The 11,770-nt window shown below is 39.1% G+C and overlaps 1 protein-coding gene across 2 annotated transcripts in view; it reads left to right on the top strand.

Moving 5' to 3' along the window:
* THADA (THADA armadillo repeat containing) overlaps positions 1-11,770 on the top strand; it is a 329,797-nt gene that overhangs the window by 114,367 nt on the left and 203,660 nt on the right. The window lies entirely within an intron of this gene.

Genomic DNA, 11,770 nt, shown 5'->3' with positions numbered 1-11,770 from the left:
GCGGGGGAAGTAAATAGATTTATGCCTTGGGAAGAATGTATTTCAGTTGGCATATGATCATTTATCAGTTGTGGCCTTTCCACAGATGGACATACCATTCTTAAATACTTGCTTGTTTTCAGCCCTAATTGCCTTCAGAATTGTTCTGCCATGCACTGCCAAACCGTTTGGCTCACCCATGAAAATTGAATTCCATGGGATCCATGGCATTTTCTGTGGAGGTTTCTGTCTCTAGAAATCTCTTCCTGCTCCTGCCCCTCACCAAAATGAAATGTAATCATTTTTCAGGGTTTCATATGTAATATCAATCAAAGTAGCATTCCTTTAATGGACAAACCATGATTTACTTAGTATTTCTTTTATTATTAAATATTTAATTCCCCCTCCTAGGGTTTGTTTGTTTTTTTTTTTTTAATATATATATTATTAATAATGGTGTGCTGAGTACTTTTATTTACAAAGTGTTTTAATATGTAAGGTTATCTCACTTGGTGTAATTTCTGGCTATTACAGTATAACTAGTCTTTAGATTCTGTTTGTGTGTTTTCAGATTGCTTGGTAAACCGATCTTCTTGAAAAACAGTTTCCCATTTCACCTTCCTACTCAGGAATTTTCACTAGCTCACTGTTGCCTCTGGTCTAAAGCCCATATCGGCCTTTCCTATTTTGTTAAACTTTTTCCTTTTTGTTTTAACCAACTGCCTAACACTGAGCATTTACTTTCCACCCAAAGTTTTCCACATATAAAAAGTGGTACAAGGTATATCCTCATGCATTTTAGCTTTACTTGTGTTTTTGGATTATTTCTTTGGGATAAATTATCAGAAATGGAAATACTGTGTTCAAGAATGTAAACATTCCAGAAAACTCATAGTTAGGCTTCTTTTAAATAAGAAGATACAGGGAAGGATCCCTGGGTGGCGCAGCGGTTTGGCGCCTGCCTTTGGCCCAGGGCGCAATCCTGGAGACCCGGGATTGAATCCCACGTCGGGCTCCCGGTGCGTGGAGCCTGCTTCTCTGCCTATGTCTCTGCCTCTCTCTCTCTGTGTGTGTGTGTGTGTGTGTGACTATCATAAATAAATAAAAATCAAAAAAAAAAAAAAAGAAGAAGAAGATACAGGACGCCAGTGTGGCTCAGCGGTTGAGCGCCTCCCTTTGGCCCAGGGCATGATCCTGGAGTCCGGGATCGAGTCCCACATCAGGCTCCTTGCATGGAGCCTGCTTCTCCCTCTGCCTGTGTCTCTGCCTCTCTGTCTCTGTCTCTCGTGAATAAATAATAAATAAAATCTTTTAAAAAAAATTAAAAATTAAATAAGAAGATACAATTCATAAATTCACTAGCATGTGTAATCTTCCCAGTAGTGGGTATCATTAATCTCTAATGCAAGTTTAAGAGAGTGTGAGGGGGAAATTACCATGTTGTTTCAATTTCTGTTGCTTTTATTAGGAGTGAGGTTGGACACTGGCCCACATAATTTATTAACTAATTGTATTTTCTTCAACTTAGTTTTCAAGGCCCTCTGTTAATTTGGACTTGCCCTTTTCACCTTATCTCCTATTATTCAAACCCACAAATATTTATTAAACTCCTACCAACTATCAACAAATACGTATACTCCAACCAGGCTAATCTCCCTACTGATCCTTTGAATATGGTATGGTTTTCTTTTTTGTTGCTTTTGTGCCTGCTTTTTCTCCTCTGGAAGTACCAGTCCCTTCTCTTCTATTTACAGTCTGCTAGCTTTTCCCATTCTGTGGGGGTTAAGCCTGAATCTTTTTTCCTCCAGGAAGTCCTCCCTAACCTGACTGTGGCTTTCTTGATAGCGAGGCTTGTGTCTGATGCTCCTTTTTACCCCAGTGCCTTATATAGGGGACAAAGAAGTGATACATTGACTTCGCTCAGAAAATGCATGTTGAGTTAGGTCTACATTGAACTTCCAGCTCAGACTTTGGGCTAGTTATTTAGTCCCTTGAGTCTGAGTTTATCTCAGCATCATCATATATTGGGGATGGTAACAGGACCTATCTCCAGAGTCATTATGAGGAGTAAATAGGAGTAAATGTCACAAAGGCTTATAAAGGGTCTAGGCTTGGTGAGCATTTAGTGAGAATTGTCTTTAAATTAGCTGAACGAATAAACGGGTCATCCCTGGACTCACTGCGCTCCCTTTCTTTAGGACTTTCCCTTAGATACCACAGATGGGGCATGCTCTCTTTCTTGTGTTGCTATTGCTTCTTGTGAATTAGTTATGGACTCTGAACTCAATTCCAAGTTCTGAAGGAGAGGGCTTGTCTTTTAAGTTTGTTGCATGTCCTAAAGCACCGAGGAAATACTGATGTGTTGAGTATGGTTGAGTAGCTTTGGTAGCAGTGATGAGCACCTCATTTGCCGTCTTTAAATAGAACCTTTACTAGGAAAAATTACTTTCTCCTAGGGCCTTTTAAGAAATGTTTAGTTTTGTTACTTACTCAGCCAAATGGAGTTAGTTATTCAGTAGAAAATGGTAAAAATATCCAAATAACACCACCGGATTTCACTTTTCCATATAGTGTTTCAAAATGTTGCATTCATTAGTATTTGTGAGAAACCTATGGTTAATACCACAAGAAGTCATAAACTAAACCAGATTTTTCCCCTTTTTAACTTTTACATGCCTTGGATTAACAACAGTGTTAGTCCCTAATTTACACCTGGGATTTCCAACCTTCTCAAAAAGTTGAAACAATGATTTATATTTAGTCACCATGTGACTGGGTTATTTTCATTTATTGAAAACATAAACAACAAAAAAATAGCCTGGATAAAGATCTCCATGTATTTTAACTAGTGACAGATGCTATGATCAGAATTTCTACTTAAGTCAGGCATTTTTGACATACACCTCAAGCCTCGCAATTAAGCTTTATGCCTTTCCAAACATAACAGTTAACCAATAAACCAAAATATCAGCCTGGTCTGGCTTAGCTCAGCGGTCTTTTGATTTCTTCCAGTCTGTTTGATGTGGAGGCTTATTGAGATTTATCTACTGAGCTGTTCATAGTTTGTAGGGCTGAGAGCACTGGCTATATTATATAAGATTCCATTAATGACAGGAGAGTGTAGACAGTCTCTACAGTGTAGATAATTTAGTCGGTTATGTTGGTAGTGGTTTTGTTGAAATTTTTAAGACTTTTGTCAAGCTTTTTTTTATTAATACTCAATGATTTTTCCTTATTTCCAAGTTTATACTGTGAGTCTCAAAACAGATGTAGTTCAATTGGTTCAATTTAGTAGAATGTTTTTTAACTTGCAGTAGAAATCTCCATGTAGATTTGAAAGCTTTTCCAATTATTTGGACCAGTTTATCCATAAGGAAAATAAAAATAGAAATCCATAGTAACAAATTATAAATATTTGCTAGTAGGGAGGTCAGACATCATTCCATTATATTGTTTGTGAAAGTAATGATATCAGTATTCTCAATTTTATAACCTAAAGGCTGCAAAGAACTTTCATATACTTACCTCATGTAATTGTGGTAGGAATATTCAATAAGATAAGTATAACTGTCCTCATTTTAAGTAACCGTTGGAATTTAGATTATTAATTTGCTACATGTCTCATATCTTCTAATATGAAACAGAGCTGGTTTTCAAATTCAGATAAGAGTCCTAATTCTAGTTATTTTCCCTTTATACTAAAGCTTTTTTGTTCTATAACATAACAGTATTTCTAAAAGTAACAATGTTCTGCCAGCTTTCCATTGGTTTGATCACATCCTCTTTCCTAAGAAGCAGGGTAAAAATACTCATGTTTATGCTGCTGGAAATGAGAAAATAAGATTGTATGGGAGGAAAAATGAAACATATTCACTCCTCCTGCCTTGGTTGCCCCATGTGTCAAACGGGAAAAATACTAGCACTCACCTCCTAGGATCTTTGGGTGGGTTAAATGAGTTAATACATGCAAGGAGATTAGCAGATGCCTGCCACAGAATAAATGATAACACATTTAGGTATTGTTAGCATTCATTTACTCAATAGGGTTTATTAATTCACTGCCACGTGCCAGATAACCTGCTGGACTTTGGAAGATAAGTCAGTCAGCGTCTTTCCCCTCAAGGGTCTCACAACCAAGTACAGGAGGCATACTCCAGACTGCATGCCATTAGCATGAAGGTTCTGTATAGGGGCGTGCAAGGAGAGATCTGGAAGCACAGCGTAGGCACAGGTATCTATTCTCAGGGGCCTTCCTGTAAGAGGCAAGGTCTGAACTTGAAGGATAAGTAGAAGTTAGCCAAGTGAAGAAAAGCAGTTGGGGAAAGGGAGCCAGGGGAAGTGATGATGGTGAAAGGTCGGTAAGAACATGTTTCTTCAGGCCAGGGGTTCTTGAAAACTTTAATATGCTGGTATGTACTGTGACTCTGCAGTCACAGTGCAGTTACTCACTGAAAATATTGAATCATAGAATCCTTTTTTAATGGAGTATCTTGGGAAGAACCATGTTTTAAAGAACATACTTGAGGAAATTCTGGGTGGGCTGGGTGGTAAAAAAATAATTTAGGTCAGAAATGGGGTGGGCAAGGAGGACGGAACAGGGGACATTGATTAGAGTAATTAAGACAATAGATTTGACAGGACTTGATGAAAAATGAGGGGACTGGGGAGGAGGAAAGATGGTGGGATAATTGGAATGATAATGCCATCAGCAGAGGTGAAGATTTCCGAGGATAAGCATGTTGTTGAAGGATGTGGGGGGAGGTTGGTGGATAGCAAGTTCAGTTTGGAGTCTGTGTTTCAAGATGCCTGAGGGACATCCAATGGAAAACATATTCGTGAAGCATTTCAGTATACTGGGTCTGGAGCATAGGAGAGAGTCCTGAGCTGTGTGAAGGATTTGTCCGTGTGTAGATGGTATTTTATGCCTGGAGAGTGAATGAAATAACCCAGAGGGATGAGGTAGACTCCTGGGGCATCATCGTTTAGGTGACCTGTGGAGGAAAGAGGATCTCTCAGCAGAGATTATTTCAACAACCTGGTATTCTTTGGGACATGCTTGTCTGTTCTCCTACGAACCATGAGTATTTTGTTTTGTTTTGGTTTTTTTTGGAGAGTGCCTGACTCCACCCATGCAGGAAATCTACTCTGTGGGCTACTCCTTCTCCCAAGAATCTTGGTAGTTGCAGAAAGAGGCACTTCACCCACACCCTTAGCTCTCTGAGGAGAGCTGTGTGGTATCCTGCCCAACCCTTCCGAGTTCAGTGCTGGGAGGTGGAGCCATCTTGCATTGTTAAGTTTTTGAGTGTTAGGTCCTTAAATGTAACTGGAGAAATAATGAAAGAGAAGTATTCCATTGGGATTAAACAAGTTCAATGGATTTTAATTTTCCTGATAAACTATTATTAAGAAATTGTTTTGGAGATTTACTCTCTGAGTAGGATTAGCTAACCTACGTTTTTCATTTGGATAAGTAGTTCTTTAATTAGCAACCAAGATTTAGGGAATAGTTTCCCATTGCTTTCTAGAGTGTAGGGAAGGTATGTGAAACTGCCAAATGAAGGTTTTCCTCATGATAATGAGGAGCAGGGAAAACAAGAGGAAATTATAATATGTTAAGGGAAAGGATTCTGTTCCTCCAGTGTGCCTGCTTTTATCTTTAGTTCTGGAAGTCTCTGCTGGCATGGCATTTTTTTTTCCCCCTATTCTTGTCATGCCAGAAGTTGCATATTTCTGGCAAAATGTTCATTACTGGCAAAGGGTGAGCAAGAAATCCTTTGCCAGAGAATTAAGCAAGCAGAAGTCTGTCAAAACAAATATTCTAGTTTGAAAATACAGTCCTGCGGGGGAAGGGGGAGGGGTGGATATTGGAGGAGGCCAGGGCATGTTCTAAGGCTGTGTATTTATTTCATAAGAATTCTGTGTTCTGAAAGACTGTTGCTTGTAGGAATGCTAGAGGAAGCAAGACTGTGGTACATTAAATGTACTGATGAGGAAGGATGGGTTTTCTGGGAATTTGGGGTTCGCTTTTGTGTTTGGAAATTCAGACATATGATGGCAGCCTTTGCTAAGAGTGAAACATTTTGATAAGAAGTAAGCTTTTTAATTTTATTCAAGAGACATTTAACAAAACTTATGTTTACATGGAAAAGCTCTCCAACTGAGGATATTAAACATGTATAAACAGCCATGTGCATAAACACATGGTCTACTTCATAAGCATTTATTTGGCTGGAAAATGCTAACTTTAATATAATTTCAGTCTTAAAAGTATTGGCTGATTGATTCAAAAGGGAAAACTTGGTTTTTCTTTCCCCTCCTAACTTCCCCTCTACTTCTTCCTTGTTACCTTAAAAATTTCATTTTATGGAAGACTAAAATTATAGATTGGATAGATGCAAGGTTTTTAGATTTTTTTGCTGTGTAGTTTCTTAAAGCTACTATTATAGAAGTTGTTCTTCTAGCTGGAGAAACAGTGTGGCATTTTTGCTTTCCACTGGGATGGGAGTGGGGGCTAATCATATTAAACCTCAAGAATGAAAACCATTGCATGCAAAAGTGGATTTTGAGGATTTCCTGACCACATATCTGTATACAGCTGACATCATTTTTTGAAAGAATTTTTAAAACAAAATATATTGCATTGTGCAATGTTGAAGTAAATGATCATGATAGGATATATTAGTAATAAAAAATAATAGTCATAAAATACAAACCAGTTTATTCTTATCTCCTTTTGGTGAATTTTAGACTTGCTACCCTAATCAATTCAAGGAACACATGCCTTCTTCCGGAGCAGTGGGAGGAAACCTTCCTGTTCTTTGATCCTCCGATTTGATATACTTTAGTTACTGGAAGAGACATTAATTAATGTAAAATTTCTTTAATTTTAGTAATTCAACTGAATAAAATGTTTTTTAGGGTTTGAAAAGATCATGGTGCACCATTGGAATTTGCCTTTAGTAAATGTAACATTTGTTTTCTAAAGAATTATAACAACATACTTAAATTCCAGAACAGTAAGCAAAATAGCTTAAGTTCACTGACTTGAAAAAACATTCTTTTATACTGCACGGTTCTAAAATAAATACTTAAAAGAAACAGAGAGCAGGCCATTCTATCTTGGATTTCATTTTCCTTCAGATAGAACAGCTAGAACAAACATTCTTGCTAGTTAACATTGCCTGTGTTTTTATGCAGTTAATAACTGACCTGTCAATCACGCCCTATATAAATACGGTAGTTGAATGCTTTCTGCTTTAGAAGCACTTTTATTTACAAGAGCTGCCAGCCAAGATTTCCAAAGGACTCCACGGGCTGTTTGCTTTGATCTGTTTTGAGGGCTGGTCTCTTTATACCTGTTGGTTTGCTATTTATGATACCTTTGTGTAATCAGGTATGGGGAGAGCAGATGTGCAGAATAAACACGTCTTAAGGAAACCAGGGCTCAAGAGAAATCATGTAATTATGCACCAACAACTTTAAAAAGAGAGAGAGAATATTTTCTTGAATCAACTCAGTTGCTGTTTTGACAAGAAAACAGATGTTACGGTATTCACCCCAGAGAAGGAAAAGATTCTCTCTTAAATCTGTTTATAATGAATGGAGGTGGTGTGTGTATCCCCACCCTTCAAAGGGTACTCTCCTTTAAATTTGTAAATTGCTAAGATGTTGCAGCTCTTCTCAGTTGACTTTTACCTTTGACCTTTTTTCATTTGCTCCTTCCCTAGGAAATGTTTACCACATGTCTCTATCCAAATAATTGTCTTTCTGTGGGAATAGTTACCTTTGCATTTTCAACATAAAAATGCCTTTTAATGTTTGAGACTGGTTTCAGAAAAGGATGGCTTTTTGTTGTTGTGTGTTTTTATGATATGGTTTTGGGGTTCCTGCTTCTCCCCACTTGCCCCCATCCCTGTACTTAGGGGACCTGAAAGCCAAATTTATCTTTGCATCCCCACAATGCCAGACATAGTGCCTCTAATAGCATAAGGGTTCAGTGAAAGAATGGCTGAAATTAAGAGAAACCAAAGCCCCTTTGGTCTTGTTTCCAAAACGAACTACTGAGTTTAGTTCCTTCCATCTTTCGATTAAATGTTGCCTTAATAATATTATATATATTTACTGCTTTTCTTTAGGAATCTGAACATTTGAATATATTGGGGAGGTTGTTAACTTTATTTTACTTTGAAGTTACAAAGATACTTCTACCTTTTTTGAATTAAAAATTTTGCCATCACTTTGTAGTGCTTTTGGGGATAAGACTTAGAGATTTTTAGGCATTTGGAGTTGTTCATCCTACTGCACTGGGAAATTCTCTTTATACTTTTCATATTGATTTTACTGACCTTTTTGGTCAGCAACTTTCCCTTTTGTGACACTGGTGTGAATCTTAGATTTTCTGTGGAAGAGTGCCTGAACACGTCCCAAGGTTTAGAAAGCAGGTCTTTTGTTAACCAGAGTTTTCTCCTTGCTTTGTTGGTGCTCAGAAAACTTTGAAAATCCAGTGTCTGTAACTGGTACTATTGCTGTTTGGTTCCTTGTTTACATAATTTTTAAATGCTAGTATCTATATGATAATGATTATAGTATTAATGTGTCAAGTATAAAACGTAGCCCCAAATACCTTTGGTTCAGCAGGCTCCCCCAGATAATCACCTCCCAGAGTAAAATTATTTCGTAAACTTTCAGGTAGATTAAAGCTTGGCTTTAAACTCTGTGTTCCCTTTACCCAGCTTATGGGGGTCAAAGGTGGTAAAGCCCTGGGGTTGCCTGGAGCCAGCACAAGCCAGTGCAGTCATGCTGCCTTTGTTGAGGCAAGAGGCTCTAAGAGGTATGAAACTGCCAAAATTACATTTGAGCATCTTTGGGCCTTTGATTGCAGAACCTTTGTTGGAAGTTAAGTGGTACAGGGCAGCCCAAGATCAGGCCAGAGAAGCAAGTAGGAGTAAACTCGGGTCGGCCATGCCTCATACACCAGGGTAGAAACAGCCTCGCCAATGATGCACACAGGAACAGTTTTGAAAGCCCGTGGTCCTGCTTAGTTGGCAGATTAGCAGAGAGAAAGTCCCCTCCAATATTTTCATTTTACATTCATCTAAGGCTCAAACCTGTTATTAAAATTTCTGAACAAAGGCCCTATTAACATACACCATCCAGATTGATGACTAACAGCTCTTCCTTCTAGGTACATAAGGAAATCTCTAACACTTAAAGCAAAATAAAGACCCTAGCCAGGTTGGGGGTGGGTGAAGTAAGGGAGTGGGCGTAGTAAAGGAATAGTTTTGCCTTTCAAAGTCACTTTTCAGTGCTGTTTAAAATGGACTTTTCAGGGGCGCCTGGGTAGCTCAGTCGGTTAAACATCTGCCTTTGGCTCAGGTAGTGCTTCCAGGGTCCTGAGATTGAGCCCCACATCAGGCTCCCTGCTCCATGTAGAACCTGCTTTTCCCTCTCCCTCTGCCTGCTGCTCCCTCTGCTTGTTCTCTCTCTCTCTCCCCCCCCCCTTCTGTCAAATAGATAAATAAAATCTTTAAAAATAAAATAAAGTTAAATGGACCTTTCAATGGTTGCTGCATTTTCTCAACTATGCGTGATTTACTGAATAATCTAAAACTTAGCACAGTGATAGGATTTTACTCAAATATCCACGAAAATATACTGTTTTTTAAACTTTCAAAAATTGTTTAGAAAAATTCTTTTTTTAATTCTTTTGTATGGGCAGTGTAGACTTATGTGAAAATGTTTAGGACAAACCCAAACACAATTCATCATGTTACTCATTTGCCAAAACTTTAAGCCGCTTTCCAGTATTTGAGAAATATGGTTTAAATTCACTAGCTTGGCATTCAGGGCCTTCCACAGACCAGCCTATTCTCTTCCACAGGAGACTTTTTGTTCCAGCCCTTTCCACTGCCCCAGGCAGGCCTCACACATCTCTGCCTCAGCAGAGTCCTCACGCTATCCCCTTCTCCTGCACACACTCTCTTCCTCCTCCCTCAAACTCTTTACTCCCCAGAAACAGTGAATCCTGACCATGCTGCAAGGCCAAGGCTCACTCAGACTAGTTTAAGACCTCTCTTCCTCTGCTTTCTTAAATCTGTCAACCCCCTGGCTGCCTCGCTTCTTGTGAAACTAGCCTTCCCTGAACATTCCTCTGTAGGTTCTCCCTTCTTCTTCAGCTTCTGGAGCAAGGTCATACCACTTCTTTGGCTCCTGCCATGCCAGTCCTTCAATCATAGTTTGTTTTTTTTTTTCCATGGATTTCTGTCTTGTTTTTTAAACTTGAGCTTTTAAGTTCCGTGAGGCTTAGAATTGCAACTTATATGTGCTAGAGTCTTCCAGAGCACTTAGCCCAGTACTTAATACGTGTTTGTCAGTTGGTTGATTGATTGGTGCACGTCGCAGGCCCAGGGCTTGACATATTTGCAGTCTGTGAAGACAGCAAGCTATTTTCAGAACCACTGGGTACCTTTGTACCAGGTTTATTTTTTGGCTCATGCTTGGTATTGGAGATGTTAGGCCTAGTTCTGTCCAGAAAATCTATTTTCCAAATCTTTGCATCAACAAAATGGTGTTATAGTCACACCCTGGGGCAGTTTGACGCCAGTATTGCCAACTCTTTCTTATGCTGACTCGTGGACCCTGTTGAGTGTTCCTCAGATCTCATTTCAGCTTTCTGTGTTACTTTTATTTTTAATTAAAGGAAAGCTTATGTCTAAGCCCTTTCTTCAACCAAAGGCAAGTGAATATTCATTAAATGTTTACTTTCTTGATTTTAATTCACTTTAGCAAGTGATAACTCAGGTGGGATTATGCCCTGACAGAGATCTGACAGGGTCCTTGTTCGTGGCAGTTATTGACTTTTCCAGCATTAACCTTTTTGATATAGCATGAAGCCAGCATTCTGGTGTGTGCACCATATAAGGCACTGGCTTTCTTTTAATTTTGTGTTTTGAGTTTGAAGAAGATGCCTACTCTGCCAAGTAGGGACTTTTGAGACTTCAGTGCTTAACTCATTTGATCTGAAAATTACTGGTAAAATTACCACTTTTGCTAAGTATTAAACCAAGTCTTGGAATAGTGAGTGCCCTGGTGTGATTGACACAGCATGCTTTGAGGCTTCTGAAAGCTCAGGCCAGGCTTGAAGAAGAGGTTTTAATGTACCTGTAGGAACCCATGCTCACGGAGGTCAGTCCTTCACATCTGTGTAGTGCTTTTTGACACTCCTGCCACTTACTCATTAACAGATATCTTTTGAGCATTAGCTAGGAGCTAGGCATTGTGCTGGGTGGCTATGATGATGAGCAATCACCAGATATTTTACTTCTCTGTTATTTTGAATTTTAATTTCTAGTCTGTTTCCTCTTACTAACATGTCAGCTCCTTGGGGATGGGCTATGTCTCCAGCCTTTTTAGCAGTCCCTGACATATAGCAGAAGCCCAGTAAACATTTATCAGCATTTGGATGAAGTTCTGCAGTGAGGCAAGTTGGCATTGCTATAAGAGCACATGGAAGGTACATGTAACCTGGCTTGGGCAAATCAAGGAAGACATCCCAGAGCAAGAAAGATAATGGCTGAACAGAAAGATACACAATATTTAGCTAGGAGGCCCCTGGGTGGCTCAGTGGTTGAGCGTCTGTCTTTGGCTTAGATCATAATCCTGGGATCCTGGCTTTGAGTCTCGCGTCAGGCTCGCTGTAGGGAGTCTGCTTCTCCCTCTGCCTATGTCTCTGCCCCTATCTCTGTGTCTCTCATGAATAAATAAGTAAAATTAAAAAAAAAAAAAAAAGAAA

Source organism: Vulpes lagopus, chromosome 5, assembly GCF_018345385.1.
Source record: "Vulpes lagopus strain Blue_001 chromosome 5, ASM1834538v1, whole genome shotgun sequence".
Classification (NCBI taxonomy): Eukaryota; Metazoa; Chordata; class Mammalia; order Carnivora; family Canidae; genus Vulpes; species Vulpes lagopus.
Note: the sequence above shows the minus strand (reverse complement) of the source record. Positions and strands in the feature narration are given on the sequence as shown.